The sequence below is a fragment of the Peromyscus californicus genome, unplaced genomic scaffold (genome assembly GCF_007827085.1).
Source record: "Peromyscus californicus insignis strain IS unplaced genomic scaffold, ASM782708v3 Scaffold_11__1_contigs__length_118956290, whole genome shotgun sequence".
NCBI classification, from domain to species: Eukaryota; Metazoa; Chordata; class Mammalia; order Rodentia; family Cricetidae; genus Peromyscus; species Peromyscus californicus.
Genome location: NW_026294402.1, coordinates 20,780,197 through 20,798,392, shown reverse-complemented (window position 1 = coordinate 20,798,392; position 18,196 = coordinate 20,780,197). Strand labels below are relative to the sequence as shown.

General features: G+C 41.3%; 2 long non-coding RNA genes across 13 annotated transcripts in view; one reads left to right on the top strand and one right to left on the bottom strand.

The window, feature by feature from the left end:
- Positions 1-18,196, bottom strand: part of LOC128120852 (uncharacterized) — an 88,787-nt gene that overhangs the window by 14,202 nt on the left and 56,389 nt on the right. For 4 of the 10 annotated variants that reach the window (XR_008221965.1, XR_008221966.1, XR_008221969.1 and 1 more), the window contains 2 exons: positions 14,477-14,728; positions 4,106-4,781 (listed from right to left, as the gene is read on the bottom strand). This is a non-coding gene — a long non-coding RNA (uncharacterized LOC128120852). Of the gene's footprint in view, positions 1-4,105; positions 4,782-10,376; positions 10,437-14,476; positions 14,729-18,196 lie in introns of all 10 variants that reach the window. The other 6 variants (XR_008221963.1, XR_008221967.1, XR_008221970.1 and 3 more) reach the window with 4 other exon arrangements.
- Positions 1-18,196, top strand: part of LOC128120886 (uncharacterized) — a 40,480-nt gene that overhangs the window by 7,598 nt on the left and 14,686 nt on the right. For 2 of the 3 annotated variants that reach the window (XR_008221991.1, XR_008221979.1), the window contains exon 1: positions 10,443-12,362. The exons of the other annotated variant lie outside the window; for it this stretch is intronic. This is a non-coding gene — a long non-coding RNA (uncharacterized LOC128120886). Of the gene's footprint in view, positions 1-10,442; positions 12,363-18,196 lie in introns of those variants that run through there. 3 annotated transcript variants of the gene reach the window in all.

Here is an 18,196-nt window from a genome sequence, read left to right as displayed (position 1 = left end):
ATTCTTTCTACTCCAGCTCTCCTTTTAGAGATTTCTCTCTCAACTCATACACTAATTTAAAAAACACAAAATAATAAGAAGGGTGGTTATTATTTATTTATTTATTTTGATTTTTTGAGACAGGGTTTCTCTGTGTAACAGCTCTGGCTGTCCTGGAACTCACTTTGTAGACCAGACTGGCCTCAAACTCACAGAGATCCACCTGCCCCTCCCTCCTGAATGCTGGGATTAAAGGTGTGTGTCATCACCACCCAGTTTTTTTATTATTTTTTAATTAAAAATTTATTATTTTATAATTCTGTGTGTTTGTGTGTATGAATACAGGTGAATGCAGAGGTCCGAGGCATGGATACCTTGGAGCTGGAACTATAGATGGCTGTGAGCCGCCTGTTGTGGTTGCCAGTAATTGAACTCTGATCCTCTGGAAGAGCAGTATGTGTTCTTAACTGCTGAGCTATCTCTCCATCCCTTTTTTATTTTTTAAATAATTTATTTATTTGCATTTTATGCACGTTGGTGTTTTGCCTGCATACATGACTGTGTGAGGGTGTCAGATCCCCTAGAACAGGAGTTACAGACAGTTGTGAGGGGCCATGTGGGTGTTGGGAATTGAACCCAGGTCCTCTGGAAGAGCAGCCAGTGCTCTTAACTGCTGAGCCATCTCTCCAGCCCCTTCAGCCGTATTTTAAATGTTTAGCAACATATTAAAATTTTAATGAAAAATCTCTGCTCATACCTATAATCCCAGTATTTGGAAGCTGGAGGCAGAAGGATCAGGAGTTCAAGGCCAGATTCTGTAACATACATAGTTTGTGGCCAGCCTGGGCTACATGAAGCCCTGCTTTTGTTGTTGTTCATTTTTTAACCTCTCTGCACTAAAGTAATATTCTAAAACTTACACACATGAAAATTTTACTGTCTATTCCTTTACTTGGTGCTGGATCATCAAGAAATAGCTGAAGCTATGTCAACCTGAAGGCAAAGTGAAAATGGTCCCTACCACTGAAGCCTGAAATTTTGAAGTGCTCACTAAGGCCTTGCTCTTGCCATAGAGTAAAAGTCTGTGCTGTTAGTGGCTTGTGCCCACTCAAAGTCTTTGTGACCATACCAGACTACATTCAGGGTAGCCAGAATGGAGAATTCCCAGCTCCTATGGTCCAGTGATGGGTAGCCCACAGGATCCTCAGCTAAGAGACTAAGGATCATGTGTACATACGTGTGTATGTGTCTCTGTGTGGCTATGTGCAAGTGCCCATGGAGGCCACAAGTGTCTAATTCTCCTGGAGGTGGAGTTACAGACAATTGTGAGACAGTATACATGGGTGCTGGGAACCAAATACGGTATTTTGCAAGATCACTACATGCTCCTAACAACTGCTGAGCTATCTCTCCTGTAGTTTTGTTTTCATGAGTAATTTCTGACTTTCCATTCTGTCCTACTTCTATATCTATCCTTGAAGTGTTCAATGAAGGAATAATGCCCTAAGGCACAAGACAGCTTTGCTTTCTTGTTTGTTTGTTTGTTTGTTTGTTTGCTTGTTTGTTTTTCGAGACAGGGTTTCTCTGTGTAGTTTTGGTGCCTCTCCTGGATCTCGCTCTGTAGACCAGGCTGGCCTCGAACTCACAGAGATCCACCTGGCTCTGCCTCCTGAGTGCTGGGATTAAAGGCATGTCCACCACTGCCTAGCCTTGGCTTTCTTACCTTTTATCAAAACAACATATAATCATACTCACTTTTCATTTTAAACAGTGTTTTATAGATCTGCCAAAGTTTTGTAGAACTCCTACCCATTCCTCAACCCCAGTGCTGGGGATGCAATCCAAGACTTGTGCATGTACTCTGACTAGGACCAACATCTCATCTATAACTGCTTTCTATTTATTTACTTACTTTTTTACTAAATGTGATAACCTTAAAGAACTTTTCTCAAGCATCTCACATAACTAGAGTTATGACAACATGACCATGCTTCACATGAACTATTTTAAATAGTGGAGCTAATGAAAGATAAATTCGCAAAAGCAGCACCAATTGGTTAAGGAGGAAATTATTTGCAATTTACACTGTTGCCAAATTGCCTTCCATAAAGATTGTGTTGATTTATGCCTTTGGAGAGGACCTGTTTCTTGACAGCCAGGACAATACAACATATTGTAAAAATCTTCAGACTTTGCCTGTTTAGTCAAGTAGCAGTTATGTGATTTTCAGGTCCTAATATCCTTTTTCTTAACTGAGTCAGAATGAATACGGTATAACTTATTACTGTTATAAGTACTTTTCTTTATATTTTAAACAGTTTTGTGTATGTGAAGGTTATTGATTTGCATGTATTAATTTGACAGTGTTTCAGTCCATTGTCTTAGAGATATTTGTCATAAACTTCCATGTTAAGGCTCACAACCATACTAAATCCTATTTTCAAATGCAATATGTGTTGCTATAGTGAAATAATATTTTTGTACACTGTGAAGATGTGTCTTTGCCAAGGCACCTTCTGATTGGTTTAATAATGAGCTGAATGGCCAATAGCTAGGTAGGAAAGGATAGGCAGGACTTCTAGGGAGAGAGAGGAAACTCAGAGGAAAAATCTGAGAGGCAGGGGATTCACCAGCCAGATTTGGAGAAAGTGGGACATACTGTACTAGGAGAGGTAACAAGCCATGTGGTAGAAGGTAGACTCATACAAATGGGTTAATTTAAGTTTGGAGAGATAATTGGGAACAAACCTAGGCTAAGGCCAAGCTTTCATAATTAATAAGAAGTCTCCATGTCATTACTTGGGAGCTGGTAGTCCAAAGAAAGTCCAACTGCATGTTACCAAGTTTGTTTTCATCTAGGCAAAATCTACCCCTAAGAAACTATTATCAGTTATTGTCCAAGCAAGGTTACATTTCCTGCTTTCAGTAGGAATTCTGTTCTGTGGTATGCATCCTCAGCCATCCTGGTCTCATCTTATTCACTTGAGATAGAAGCTACACCACTGTATCATCCTTTCAGTGGAAAGCAGAGGTCATCACCCAGGAATGGAAAAATAACCTAAACAGTGAGCCACAGACATGCTGCAGCCATATCCCCAGTGAAGTCACCATTAAAGTGTTACCACTTCATCCACCAAAGGGAAAGCAATACATTATAACTTCCCAAAGAAGGAAATGAACTTGAAGAATGAATTTGAAATACTTTGAAGAGAAGGATCACTCTCTTGTTTTTCTCATCTCCATAGAGAATATTCTTTTGTCTTTAGGAAGATTTTATCAGTGATCTCAAAAATAAGCTTTTAAATGTAGGCAATAACCAAATCATGGCTTCAAGAATAGAAGAAAATTACAGATTCCTTCTTTTTCCAATTTCCTTAATTTAATAGTCGAGTAATTTATTTTGGGCTTCCCATTGTAGAAGGCAATAGTACTCACTCTGAGGGTTTAAAACCACTAAAATACATTAGCTGGTTTTCTAGATGTAGCTATACTTAAGTGAAGGAGACAAACTCACAAAAAAAAAAACCCACAAATTCATGTTGTGAGTGTTTTTGTTTTCGTTCTTTTGAGACAGGGTTTCTCTGTATGTAGCCCTGGCTGTCCTGGAACTCATTCTGTAGACCAAGCTGATCTCAAACTCACAGAGATCTGCCTGTCACTGCCTCCTGAATGCTGGGATCAAAGGTGTACACCACCACTGCCTGGTACAAATTTATGTTTTAAGTGATATTAAAGACAAAAAAAAAGCCCCAGAGAGAACAGATGGCTTCACAGGGGTCAGGAGGAACAGAAATAAGTGGGAAGATCTAGGGATATAGAAAGTTATAGGTAAGATGATGTTTAAGGAAAAGTGAGGAGGATTGTGGGAGACTGGGGTGTCCAATGTTACATGATCCTGACTCATTTAATCTCTTTAGAATATGACCATCTTTTCCAAAGAACATGATCTTCCCTTATGTATCAACTTCCCATCACTGTGACGAAATACCTGAGAAAAATCAACTTAAAGGCTTGTTTGGGATCACGCTTTGGGAAGTTTCAGTCCATAATAGGCAGATACATTGCCCCTGGGCCTGTAGCAAAAGAGTACACCTTGGTGGGAGCACAGACAGAGGTAGTCGCTTACCTTTTGATTGCCAGGAAGTAAAAGCGGGACTGAGAAAAGGCTAGGATCCCAATATACCCATCAAAGGCATGCCTCCAATGACATAACTTCCTTTCCTAGGTGTGTTAGTTATTTAGCTGTTGCTGTGATAAAGTATCATGGCCAAGGCCAGGCAATTTATAGAATGAAGCGTTTATTTGGGCTACTATTTCCAGAGGGGTGGAGTCCATCCAGACAGGGAAACCTGGCATCAGACATGCATGACAGCGAGAGCAGGAAGTGGAAGCTCAGATCCTCCACTGCAAGCACAAAGCAGAGAGATAACTGGAAGGAGACAGAGGCTTTAAGCTTTCAAAGCCCACCCCAGTGACATACACCTTTCAGCAAGGCCACACCTCCTAAACCTCCCCAAAGAGCACACCAACTGTGGACTCTGTAGAACAGCAAAGTAGACTTCACTTCCTAAAAGTCTCACCACTCCCAATAGTGCCACAGGATGGGGTTCAGCCCTTAACACAGGGGCCTTTGAGGACATGCCATTCAAACCACACTACCAAGGTGCAGTAGCTCTGGTTTGATCTGGGCTAAGCCTTCTCCTCCAGGTTCCTTTCCTCCTCTCTAGCAGTCACCATTTCCGACTTGACTAGCTTTTCTTCATGATCAGGACTTGTGCGTTAGCACCTGCTTCTTAGGGTTCCTACAAGGGAGAGAGAAAAAAGAGGGGGAGACGGGTAAGGAGGGAGAGTCATTTTGTTTCCTCTAGTTATTCAGGTCTCATTTCAAACAAAGCTTTCCTTGAGCATCTTTTTAAACAGCCCCACCTCTTCTGTCTTCCTTAATACCTCACCCTTGAAGGTTTGGAGAACTTATTATTATTATTTTTTTTTTTTACTTGCTTCTTGACTGTCAAGTCTTGCTTGAATGGCATCACCCTATCAACCTTTCCCATTGCCAGATCTCTAGCAAGTACAACAGAACCTTATGTATAAGAAACAATATTTGTTGAATGAGTAAATTCATTCTTACTCTGAATAATTAGAGAAATATCCCTAGACTTCTGTTTGTAAAGGAATAGAAGCCAAAATCAAAATTGCTTTTTTGTTGTTTTCCACATGTCTCAGACTTTTTTTTTTATTATGAACTATATCACAGGTTTAAAAAAATCCCATTTGAATTTTGATGATAGACTTTGGACATTGGCTCCTTTTCATTGTCTTTAATATAGACTTGAAAACTGGACAATGTGATTGGTCTGTCTATACGCTGATGTACTATTGGTTGTCCACTGCTGAGCCATGCTGTTGTGTTTTCTTTCTCTAAAACACTAATTTCAGAGTTTAGAAGCTAAAATATCAGAGTAACCCCAAATTCATTGTCATATTTTTACTTGTCCTAAGATGAACTATGAGCAGTTATTGATATTGTAAAATGTTCTTGAAACATAAAATCCTTAGAGAGCTCAGTCCTGACTTTTTATAGACATTGGGAAAGTTTGTTGTTGTTGTTGTTGTTGCTGTTGTTGTTGTTGTTAGACATGCCTTCTTGATTAGCAGTGATTCTCTAGGACTGACCCTGCCATGCTGAGGGAGATAACAAAGGTTTGCAATGCCTAGCTAACTTAATGAATTTTCCTCTGGAAATTACTTCAGATCTTTATTTTTTTTCCAAATACAAATATCTTTTCAGAATTGAGTCTATGCCATACACCCTTGATGTCATGGTTTCATTTAAAAGTAATTTAAAAAAATCTTCCAAGATTTATAAGTTTGATCTTTAGGTTAAGATAAATATATATGCTGTTCTTCCTCTGACTAGGCCTTGCTTGCCAGCTAAGCAGCAAAACATATGTCTTGCATTAGAGGCTCTTATCAGGCTAGGAAGATGCACCCCCACTTCCTGCTCATACCATGCTTACGTGCTGGGGAGCTAAATTATAATCATAGCTGCTGTCTATTTTTAAAGTGCAGTTGCAATTTGAGATCCTGGCTGCCTTTTAAAACTGGGGCCACACTGCCACTTTCTCCCAAAGATGCTATTTGACAGTATTCCTGTGGCAAAATATGACACATCTTTATTTCAATTGTCTTTCTGGAAGTAAATAAACCTTGTTACCTTGCTGGGAAGTTTATTTGGTAAATGAGGTGTACAAGAAATTTCTCTGGAAGCTGAACAGAGGGAACCAATAGTCTACATGGTGCTCATTTTTAAATAGATATAGAAGGACACAGTTGGTCAGACGACTAATAAAATAGTGATAATCTGATTTTAGAATGAAAGATATATTATTTTTTAATCAAAGCAGATTTGACATGTATCCATTATCTATAGCATTTACTCAGGAAAAATAAACTTGCAAAGTGGACTTTGCTTATTAATTGCTGGTGGGAGTTAGTTTTAGTTGGGTTTTAGTTACATACTCACAGTGTCCTAGCTTGACTGCTTATGGAAATTAAATTAGCTAAGTAGTTCTGGCATGTGAAGCCATAATCTGTGAACCATTTCTACATATAAAATTCTGGGAATAAATAATATTTAGAGGGGTCTTCCTGCTGAGATCTCAATGTAGTCAAGAGTCAGGGCAAGCCAGAAGAGAGGAGATTGAAGTCAAACCTAGAAAAAAGATTTGGATTTGAGTTATTAATATTCCCATTTGACAGAAACTTTTATCACTTAGAATATAGAGGATCACTGACTGCTGAGAGGACAGGTCAGCAGGTCACGGAATGAGAGGACAGGCCAGCAGGCCACGGAATTAGAGGGTGGGCCAGCAGGCCACGGAATTAGAGGGTGAGCCAGCAGGCCACGGAATTAGAGGGCAGGCCAGCAGGCCACGGAATGAGAGGACAGGCCAGCAGGCCACGGAATTAGAGGACAGGCCAGCAGGCCACGGAATTAGAGGACAGGCCAGCAGGCCACGGAATTAGAGGGTGGGCCAGCAGGCCATGGAATGAGAGGACAGGCCAGCAGGCCACGGAATTAGAGGGTGGGCCAGCAGGCCACGGAATTAGAGGGTGGGCCAGCAGGCCACGGAATGAGAGGACAGGCCAGCAGGCCATGGAATGAGAGGACAGGCCAGCAGGCCACGGAATTAGAGGGCAGGCCAGCAGGCCACGGAATTAGAGGACAGGCCAGCAGGCCATGGAATGAGAGGACAGGACAGCAGGCCACGGAATTAGAGGGCAGGCCAGCAGGCCACAGAGTTAGAGGGCAGGCCAGCAGGCCCACGGAGTGACCCCTTGGAACCGATTGCTGGAGAAAAAAAAATGTCTGAATTTATTCTTCATATGTTACAACTCCAGCATTTCCCTTCAGAGCCTTGGTTTGGGCTTCCAGAAGTTGAAGCATTTGGGGTCAAGCATCTGTTGTTTCTGGATGGCTTTAAAATTCCACTGCAAGCTCAAAAATGCTCAAATTGCAAAGCATGTCCATCTGCAAAGTTTCTCCTCGGTGTCTGCCCTTCTCTCTCACGAATTTTCCAAGAACACTTCATTTGGGCCTTTGACTTCTGTTTCGTTTCTCTCCGTATAGCAGAAACAGAATGTATTTCTTCCACACAAATCCCAGTTTCAAAGACAAAATCTGGGGCATGGAATGCTTTTCTCTGCTGAGTTTATTCTTTATGTTCTTGGAATGCTCTGGAATGTATGTAAATACTTTTCAAAGTCAAGATTCTTTCTTTCTTTTTTTTTTTAAAAAAAAAAAAAACCTTCTTGGGCTTGCCAATGCTTGGCTCTTCCATACGAATTTCTGCTAGTACATTGCAAGTTCCCATAAGATTTTTTTGAAAAAGATAGCTGAAATCTGATAACCATTATGAAGGGCACGTGTGGCATAAATGAGCTTCTTTTTATGAGATCTCTTTGCATCGTGGCTTTTGCCATCCCAAGGGACTGCAAGCAGCAAATGCAGAATGCACTCCTCATTTTGAGAGAACAACCTGACAACGAAGTGCTGATGGCTGGAGCTTCTTACCTCTCTTCCACCAACCTACTGAACTCCACAACTGCATCCCTCTGACGTTTGTTAATCCGCTTAAAAGCAAAGTGCATAGACATTTATGAAAAGTAGTATTTTGGAGGGGAAGACCAGTCTATCACCAGAATAGCTGGAGTGTGAGGTCCTGTAGAAACCGTTGGAGTTGGGCTATTGATATAGTGGTTCCCACCTTTCAGGAAAATGACTCTTAGCATTGATTTCCCCCACAAAGTCACAAATATAGAGAAAAAACTTGAAATATGTTTTTTGTTTTTTTCTCTCAACCCAGTAATGATCATAAGTTAACACAATATGTGCTGTCCTAAAAACTATAGTTGATGAAGTAAATTATTTATAGAAAAATAAATGAACACTGCAAAAGGTCTTGACCTTCAGGGGCCTTTCCACACTAGCAGTTAACTCTTGGATCCTTTTATGGCCTGTGCTGCTCTGACAGCAGCAGACTCCCAACTTCCAGTCCTGTGGGTCATTAGCTCTAATCTTCCCTTGGCCCTTCTGACCCCTTTATCTCCAGAAGCACATACGAGTTTTAAATCTATCCCAGCCACTGACTTTCTGGACACCCCACCCCAACTTCTGGCTCTGCCATTCCACAGAAGAGATTGTGGTGTTTGGAAGGCTGCCCATCTCAGAGCATGCTCTGTGGCTTCCTCTTTTCCAAGTTCTTTTAAAAAACATTGCACATAGTTTAAGGGTCTATTCCTTTTTAGAAATCATTACAATTCCTTATCTGTCGGTCGGAGAGGGTAATTAATATAAGGCTGCACTCTGCCTTTTATCATTACATCTGTGAGCATTTATAATAGTCTGCTACTAGAGTCCACATTCCTTGACAGAGTCACTTCTTTTTATTTCCTGTAAGGATGCCACACTCAGAACTAGACCTGACATAAGGTCAACCTATACTGGAGAGCTGGCTCTGCCAGTGACTTGTACGACCACTGGGCTGCCGTTTGGTTCCGATAAGCCTTGGCTAAATGAGATAACGTATGTGAACCTGTGGAGCAGTGTGTTTATAGAGCCAAGAGTATTAGTGATTAGAAGTATGTACCTCTGTGCTGAATCAAGGAGAAAGTGTAACTGTGACCTGGATAGTGCTTGGAATGTGAAACATGCTTCTACAAAGACATCAAAGCAAATCTCGGATGCAAATTATTCACATCGACAGCACATGTATACAAACTAGTTGGCCAAATTCACAGTCATTTCAAAGTGGTTTTTAAGTTAATGATTGTCATTCATACATCCAAATGACAAAATGCAAGGACAGCCCCAGCCTAAACAGCCTTTAGTTTGGGATTGAGTCTAGCAGCTGGTAATGACCTCATAGTTGTCTGGTATCGTGACTGTCCATCATCCTGCTTATCTTTGCAGTGTGGGACTGGCAAGGCTCTCTGGCAATGGACGTTTACTGGTTCATGGAAGCCTTAGAGAGTATGTAGAAAACATACATAGATACATATTTTTGACACTGAAAGGAGAGGAGGGGGAGAAAGGGTGTGAGAGAGAGAGAGAGAGAGAGAGAGAGAGAGAGAGAGAGAGAGAGAGAGAGAGAGAGGAGAATGGGAGAGAAAGGGGAAGGGAAGGGAAGAGGGATGAAAGGGAAGGGTGTAAAGAAGGGAAAGAAAAAGGGAAGGACGGGGAGGGAAGAGTAGGGAGAAGAGAGGAAGAAATGAGAGCCAGAGAGAGACTTTAGGATACCTTATTCAGGATTCAAAGAGATTTGGTTTTGGGATGGGGGTGGGAGTAGAGCAAGGCAGGGTCTCTCCATCTATTTGTAGCCCAAGTTGGCCTGGGGTTTGCCATCATCATGGCTCAAGCTCCTGAGTGTTGGGGTTATAGGAGTACACCACCAAGCTTGGCCGAGCTTGATTTTGAATCTTCATATTCAAGCTATGTTATTCAAAGTAGGTCATTTACCTCTCTAGGTTTCTGTTTCCTTATTCATATAGAGATATTAAAAGAATACTTATGTAATAATATCTTTGTGAAGACCAAATCAAAATTATGGTAGGATTGGTTTACTAATTCACAGAAACCTCAGAGAATTTGAAGAAAATATACATAAATCAATATATTTGATACTGGAAAGTACCATAATTAAAAATAAGGAAGTTGTTCAGGATGTAGTTAATAATTCATTGCATTTGATCGATTCCTTTTGGATTATTTTCTTTAAAAAATGACATAGATATATTCAATGCACTATTTTAACTCTACTATATTTATTAAAATAATGTGTTCCCTGATGATTAACAAATTAAAAAAAGAGAGAAGAAGAAAAACAAGAATCCACCTTCAATCCTCAGTTGATAAGTTCCATTGCTTCAGATTTTGCTTGGGGGGACTCATATACCTGAATGAACATATAATTTTATATTTGCATCATGAATTAGGTCCTTTCCAGTTCTCTCATATACATCCCCCAAGTCATCATCAGTTCAGAAATAATTTGGTTCTTAGCAGCTGACAACTGCTGTATTCTAGTAAAGATTTCTGAATGAGGTACGTCCAAAGATTGCAATCAAACTGTGAGGATGGGACATCATGTTTGCTTTTAATCCATTCTCTGTGTTAGTTAGTTCTCTGTAACAGTGCCAAAATCCCAAGATGAACAATGTAAAGGACCAAAGATTTATTCTGGCTTGTTTCAGAGGTTTTGGTCCAGGGTCACTTGGGACTGTGTCTTGGGGTCTGTGATAGGGAAAACATCATGGTTGGGGGCATGCAAGGTAAGAAGTCTGCTCACCGCATGGCAGCATGGAAATCTAGAGGAAGGGGCTAGAGTCCAATAGTCCCTCCAAGGGTACAGCCCCAACCATCTAACTTCCTTCCCATACTCTTCACTTACTGAAGTTTCTACATCTTCCCAGTAGAGTTGACATGAAGGACAGCCATTGGAGCATTACATATTTAAATTATAGCACCCTCTACTACACTTTAAACTAGACAGCACCCCCAACACCTGCTCAACATTTTATTACTACAGATATTCATGTAATGTTCCAGTGCTCCTTCAGCCGTCTCTGTTCTCCTCCAATGTGCGCTCTGTTCTTCTCTGGTATGGATCAAGCTGAGCATGCAACAGCAGAAGCAGTTCCACCAGCCCATTTGTGTGACATGAGCCTCAACTAGTAAGGACATAAAAGGTGAAAACGGAAGTTCACAAACTGCCAGCGTACTAAACCGTCTGGGGCACAAGGTCATCAATCTCCCTCTAGTTGTAAGTAAAGTAGTTGTCTTCCTTCAGGACAGAATTCCAAAGAGAAGGAATATATATGTACCATACAAACATACCTGATTTTTCTGGAAGATAACTATCCATATCATACATACATGATAGTACATGCCTGTAATCCCAGCACTGGGGAGGCTGATACAGGAGGATTGTGAGTTGCAGGCTAGCTCTGCCTACATAATGAGTTAAAGACCAGCCTAGTATACATGGTGAGACTCAGTCTCAAAAATAAATCATCAGGGAACACATGAAAACATGAGGTTTGTATAGACTATGGCACAAATCTCAAGAGAAGCAAGGCCTGGGATCTTTTGTCCTGGTCCTGAGATAGCCCAGCCCATGTGAAGAAAGGACTAGCTAGCATAACATGGTATTTTATTTCACTATCGTAGACTGCTAGGAACTCTCTGGAGGCCCCAGCAGCTGCGTCTTGTCTTTAATATGAAGCCTGGGGTGGGGGTGGGGGGGCCGGGGAGACTCATAATTCAAAAGAGGCACAGCCCTGAGAAAGCCACTCTGCATATCTGAACCAGACATGGGTGGTGGGGAGGAGGGGTGCTCTTCTAGTCCTAAGTCAAGAATGCTTTCTGTCTTCCCTCTTCTCTTTATCGGCTGTCCTTGTGAAAAGATCATTTATGGATAGTAGATGAGGACAGCGGAGCCAGCTTCAATCTCCCTCTTTTCTTTCCCAGCTGTTGCTGCCGTGTAAAAAGACCCTTTGTTAAAGACTGAAACAGCAGACGCGGCTTGGATAATAGCTTAAATCATTGGGTGTGTGTGTGTGTGTGTGTGTGTGTGTGTGTGTGTGTGTTTCATCTTGAACTAGTGTAAGCACTATTTTTGTTTTGAAAGTTCTGCTGCTTATTCAAATATTTCTAAAAAAAGAAAACTTTGATAGACTTTTGTGGTAAAGAAGTGTGCTATATGATCTCTTGACGGCAACGCAGCCCATGGAAAGCACTGATGATGTTGACGGAGTGTAACAGGTACACTGTGTGCTGGGACTTGGTGCATACCTTTGTAATTCTCACAGAATCCTGTGAAGTGAGTATCATGGGCTTTCTTTAAAGCATGATGGGCTAAGTGAGTCAGGGGAGGTCTGTGACAAAGTAATAGAAAGCTGGAAATGGGCCAGTGGGTACAAAAGTACTACTTGTTTATTGAGTATATAGAGTTAGAGGAGGTCATATTCTGCATGGACAAAAATCCAGACTTGATATTTCAGACTTGTCCAGGCATGGTGGAACATGCCTATAATCCTAATACTCAGGAGAGTGAGACAGGAGAATTGTGAGCTTGAAGACAGCCGGGGCTAGAGAGAGAGAACCTAGAGGTTGTATTTGCTAAGGCCCTGCAAAATCCAGAGTTCATCTCCTCTGGAATATGCATTGCTGAGGCAAATAAAGAAGAAAGCGTAACTCCCCCCTCTCCCTGCTCTTCCTTCCTTGCTTTTTTCCTTCCTTCTTTCCCGTCTTCTTCCTGCCATCCTTCTTTTTTGTGTATGTTTGTTTACAGCTAGTTGGACTTGGGTTTGTATTTGTCAAAAGCACAGTTTTGATTAATTTAAGGCCAGGTGTATTCTGACCATGAGCTTTATTTGTGGTTCTTAAGTCATATATTAGTGGAAGAAAGCAGAGGGAGGAAAAATTACATTAGGATAGAACAAAATGACCTTTCCCCCGCTCTTCACAACTTTATTTACTCCCATGATTCCCAAGTCAATTCAGCTCTTTGAGGCATGAAGAACCATGGAGGAGGAATCTGCCTACAGGAAACAATGCATTTCAATAGCGATGAAGCATCATTTCTCATTGGCTACTGTCTTCTGCCTTCAGCGATTAATGGAATCAATTGGAAGCTAACGAGTTAGGCCTATCAGATTTGTGTTCCACTCTTCTCCTTGAGGACATGGGTCACTCTGGTTTTAGAGGACTTGAGCTGATGATACTGAAAGCTCCAACCTCTAGCTTAACCAATCTTTGCCTGGTGTGACTGTCCAGAAATTCAGTGGATCTATGGTCTCAGCACAATTTTATTAACTGAGAAGCTATAAAGCATCTCTGAAATAATGGCGTCCCTTTAGTAGGCACTTGTGATATGCTGACACTGTATACTTTAGCTTTATGTGTGCTATTATAATATAATCTTCACAGTAGTTATTTATCAGCCCTTCTTGTGGACGAATAAACTCAGCATTAGAGAGGTTACTAGCCACCCCTCACCCACCTAGGTCCATAATATTTAAACTTCCTCTTCTCCATTCTTAGTTCATTCATTGTCAAAGCGCTGAAGTAAAGAAGTCATCTTCTCCCCAGCTGATGGAATTTTAGGTTTAATAGACTTTTAGAATATGCAACAAAGCTATACATTTTATCCCCAACTCCCAAGTGTAACTTTCAAGGAAATCTCTGGCCCTTTGTTGTCTATACAAGCAGTGGTCCTTTAAAAGGCTAAGGTTTACCTGGTGGATTTGACCATCAGCTGAGCTCAACTGAAGCTGTGGCCTCCAGATGTCCCTTCTCTGTGTACCCGTGCACTGGAATGGGCTTACTATGGGACCTTGTATGTGTGAAATCTAGACAGCTAAAACAGCAAGTGAGCTGCACTCTCCTCACTCTTGGAAACTGATGCACGCTCTTGTGTTCCTGGAGCTCACTCATTCGTGCTGTTGCTACCCACCCTCTCCGCCCTATGGGTGGAACAGCAGCATCTCCAGCCTCTCTGCCTCCAGTAAGAGAGGCATCAGGCACTCTAATGGACTTCAGCATCTCCAGCAGTACCAGATGCTTGAAGCTGGAGGCTTGAGGCAGAACGTTAAAGCAGATTCCGGTCTCTCCCTCTGAGCTCCTTTGCTTTGGCTTTTTGCTCTCACTGCCATCTTTATTTCCCAAATGCCTTCTCTGATTTTTAAGTTCAGCACTAGACATAGAAGCAATCGGCTGTGACCAGCTCCCCAAGATGATGAGGAAGATCAAATTCTTATGTTAAATCCCATATTAAATTAATTATAAATTAAAATAAATTTGTTTTTAGCATTCTACTTCTTTCATTGAACCTTGAGGGGTTCCTTATACCTTTGGAAGGTGAACACTTTTTGTAGTTTTAAAGGGGTCATTTTCCAGATCATTAACTTTCTGTCTGCTTTTTCTAAAACTTACCTGCGAGCCTGCATTGGCTTTCACAATACCAGCTTTGTTCTCCAGGAGAAAGACACTGAGAGCTAGGAATGCCAACATTGTACTGGAGAATCATGTGCACAGGATGAGAGGTGGTGGGAATCAGACCGCAATGCACCCCACAAGTCTTCCTCAGGCCAGTGAAGAAGCTCCAGAGTCAAGCTCCTCTTAGAAGTCCCCATGTGGAAATGACCCAGTGCAGTCAGCCTTATTCCACTGTTGCCTGTGACCACACTGAGAAAGCAAAGGAATGCACAAACTGAGGGTGGGGACTTAGCAGTCCATCAGCATCATGAGAGAGACTTGTGTTTTTCACTCTTCCACTGTTTACCACCCCCTTTTGAAGGGGATCATTTGCAGGCAGAGGCAGGCGGATCTCTGTGAGTTCGAGGCCAGCCTGGTCTCCAAAGTGAGTTCCAGGAAAGGCGCAAAGCTACACAGAGAAACCCTGTCTTGAAAAAAAAAATGCACCTTCTAGATGAGAAGAAATGCAATAGCCAGGTGCAGTGTATAGCCTTGAGTGGAAGCCTGGATTATTAAAACTGGCCTTAAAGGGCATTTGCGTCCTTGTGAGACATCTTAATATAGACTAAATATTTTGTTAGGTGTGACTGTGTTATTTCAACTGTTAAGAAATTTCTTTCTGTTTTATAGGTGCATATAGATATAAAAAACAAAGAAACACTGGGTTAATGTCTTAGTTACCTTTCTATTGCTGTGAAGAGGCACCATGACCAAGGCAACTTATGAAAAAAAGCATTTAATTAGGAGCTCATGGTTCCAGAGGCTAGTAGAGTCCATGATCATCATGGCAGAGAGCACAGCAGCAGGCAGATAGGCATGACGCTGGAGCAATCGCTGAGAGCTTACATCTGATCCACAAGCAACAGGCAAAGAGAGACTGGGCCTAGCATGGGCCTTTGAAACTTCAAGTCCACCTGCAGTGATATACTTCCTCCAACAAGACCACACCTCCTAATCCCTCCCAAAAAGTTCCACCAACTAGCGACCAAGCATTTAAATATATGAGCCTATAGAGGCCATTCTCATGAAAACCACTACAGTTAGTGAAGACATATCTCTTTATTAATGATAAGTATGTCACACCCATATAGAGGTGGGGTGAGTGATGGCGTTTGTGGGAGGGGCTCTGGATGTGGCACACCTAGAAAGCAGGCACATGTTCATTCTCTTCAGGTGAACTGGAATGTTCTTAGGACAAGTACAAATGTTGAGAAACTTTGAATAGAGAAGGCTCAGAAAATGTTTACATGATTCCTATCAGATTTAGAATGCTTTATTACCTGAGGATTAAAGACCTGTTTTTATCAAATAACATCATGAAATATTTGTTCTAGTTATGGTCAATCATCTTATTTTACCTTATGATGGAAATTTTCATATGTCAACTGAAAATATGTGGGGTTACATAACTTAAATTTCTTTGGGGGATTACATAAGCAAAACATTTGAGGATCTCTGGAATAGGATGATACATTTCAAGTGAAATAAGCCAATTCTTTGTGTGTTTTCCTAGTCTCTGTCCTTCTGGGGAGCCTAGAGCTATCTATAGGCTCCTAACACACCTGGAAGATCTCAGGCAAAATGACAACCATTAACTTGTGTCAGGAAGAACCAAGTTTATTTCAGCAACCTTTTTTTTTTCCTTTTCTCGGTGGTAGATTTCCACTGTCACACAGCACAGTAGCAGGACTCAAGGATCTTACGTAAAGATGCAGCTGCTTCCTGTGCCTTCTCTCTGGAGTTTATAAACCCATCCCTTGCTTCTGCAGCCTCCCACACCTCTGTTCTTCTTGCTGAAGGCTAAAGGAGAAATGCTTCCAAATGTAAAGCATTAGGCCTCATTTCTTTCCTTTTTCTTCCTTTCTTGATGTTTCCAGTCAGTGTCAGATTGAGAAGTCTGATGGGGTCGTGTATTTTTTTTTTTTTAGATATGATTAATTATAGGCATGCTGCTTTATGAAAACTGTCTAGATAATTTCACATAGCATACTTTTAACCAAAAGCCCTTCGCGTCTGGCATGATATATGTTCTTGCAGATTCCTGGTAAATCTGAGCTTTCCAAGGCACTTTGTTCTCTACTCTTCATGGTCTTAACTAGTTGGTATGTCCCCCTCTCAGGTCCTGCATATCATTCTTATTATTGATGACTCTGGCTGTCTAGTATTGGCCTAAGTGTGGAACATTCCAGAGAGAAATGCTTTTAAGTCAGAAGCAAAATTGAACAAGGGTCATTTGCTGCAGCCTTGGGAGATCATTAGAACCGACTGTCAGGGTTTTCTTGGGCTGTATCCCCCAAATCCCAGGCTTTTCTGTCTTAACCTAAGGCCTATATTTCCTGCAGTTTGCCAAGCAGATTCTTCTTGGTGGCCCATCGTGATGCCCAACTGTAGATTTTTAAGTGAAACTACTGTCCTTTTTGTTGTTGTTGTTGTTGTTGTTTTGTTTTTGTTTTTTTTCGAGACAGGGCTTCTCTGTGTAGCTTTGATGCTTTTCCTGGAACTTACTCTGTAGCCCAGGCTGGCCTCCAACTCACAGAGCTCCACCTGGCTCTGCCTCCCGAGTGCTGGGATCAAAGGTATGTGCCACCTGGAGAGATGGCTCAGCCATCAAAGGCTAGACTCACAACCACTGTCCTTTTTAATGCACCCAGAAAAGGCTGTTTTATCAGGTAGTTTCCAGTGACACTGCCCTTCGCCACCAACTTAAGAGCCTTCTGTGATTCAGCATTGTACCTAAGGTAAAATGTAAACCCTCATCCTGATGTTCTAAGGGCTGACACTCTAGTAGACGTCCATTTAGCATTGTCCACCCAAGGACTCTACTTAATTTGCTCTTGGTCAAATGTTCCCACCTTCTGGAATGTTCTAGCTATTTTCTTCCATTTCTCCCTATATGAATTTAAATTTCTCTTTAAATTTACCTAGATTACCAGATTTCCATGATCTCTTTGGCATTTCTGCTCAACTGTCACTACATTAAAATTAATACTGCAACAAATCACCCCCACCCATCTTCCATGTGTCCTATCCCATTTCTGTTTTATTGGTTTTTCATATTATTATTATTATTTTATTTATTTATTATTTCATAGCATTTACCACTGCACATAATTTATTTATTTGTGTCTTGTCCATCTGCCTACCTTCCCACCATAAAGACAAGGATTTTTTTTCTTACAGTGCTGAGGAAAATTCAGGGCCTTGTACATGCTAGGCAATTTCTCTGCCAGTGAGCTGTATCCTCATCCCATGTGTAAGGAGTTTGCCAAGTTCTGTTAATAAGATAATGGTGCACCCTGTAGTTAGAATGGACTCTAGTATACAGCAGGCATACAGTAGGTGTTTAAGCATGGAGTAAATGAATGATTGAGTTCTAAGAAATATTTAAGGACACTTGAAATGTGTCAAGTACTCTCTTGAGCTTTGGAGAACAGGTTATGAATCAAATTCACAATATCTTAGGAGCTGAAGTAGATCAGGGTGAGAAACATTGTCAAGCTGTGAGCTGGGTTCATTCACCATAGCTGGGATCCACTTAAGACTCACAGTTACACCTAAAGGTTCTATTATTTCTAATTTTGCAGATAAACACAGATCAAGACTAAGAAAACTTAAATATTCTCTCCCAAAAGTTTTATGCAACAGATGGTTAAAATCAGAGGGGATATAAATCTAGTT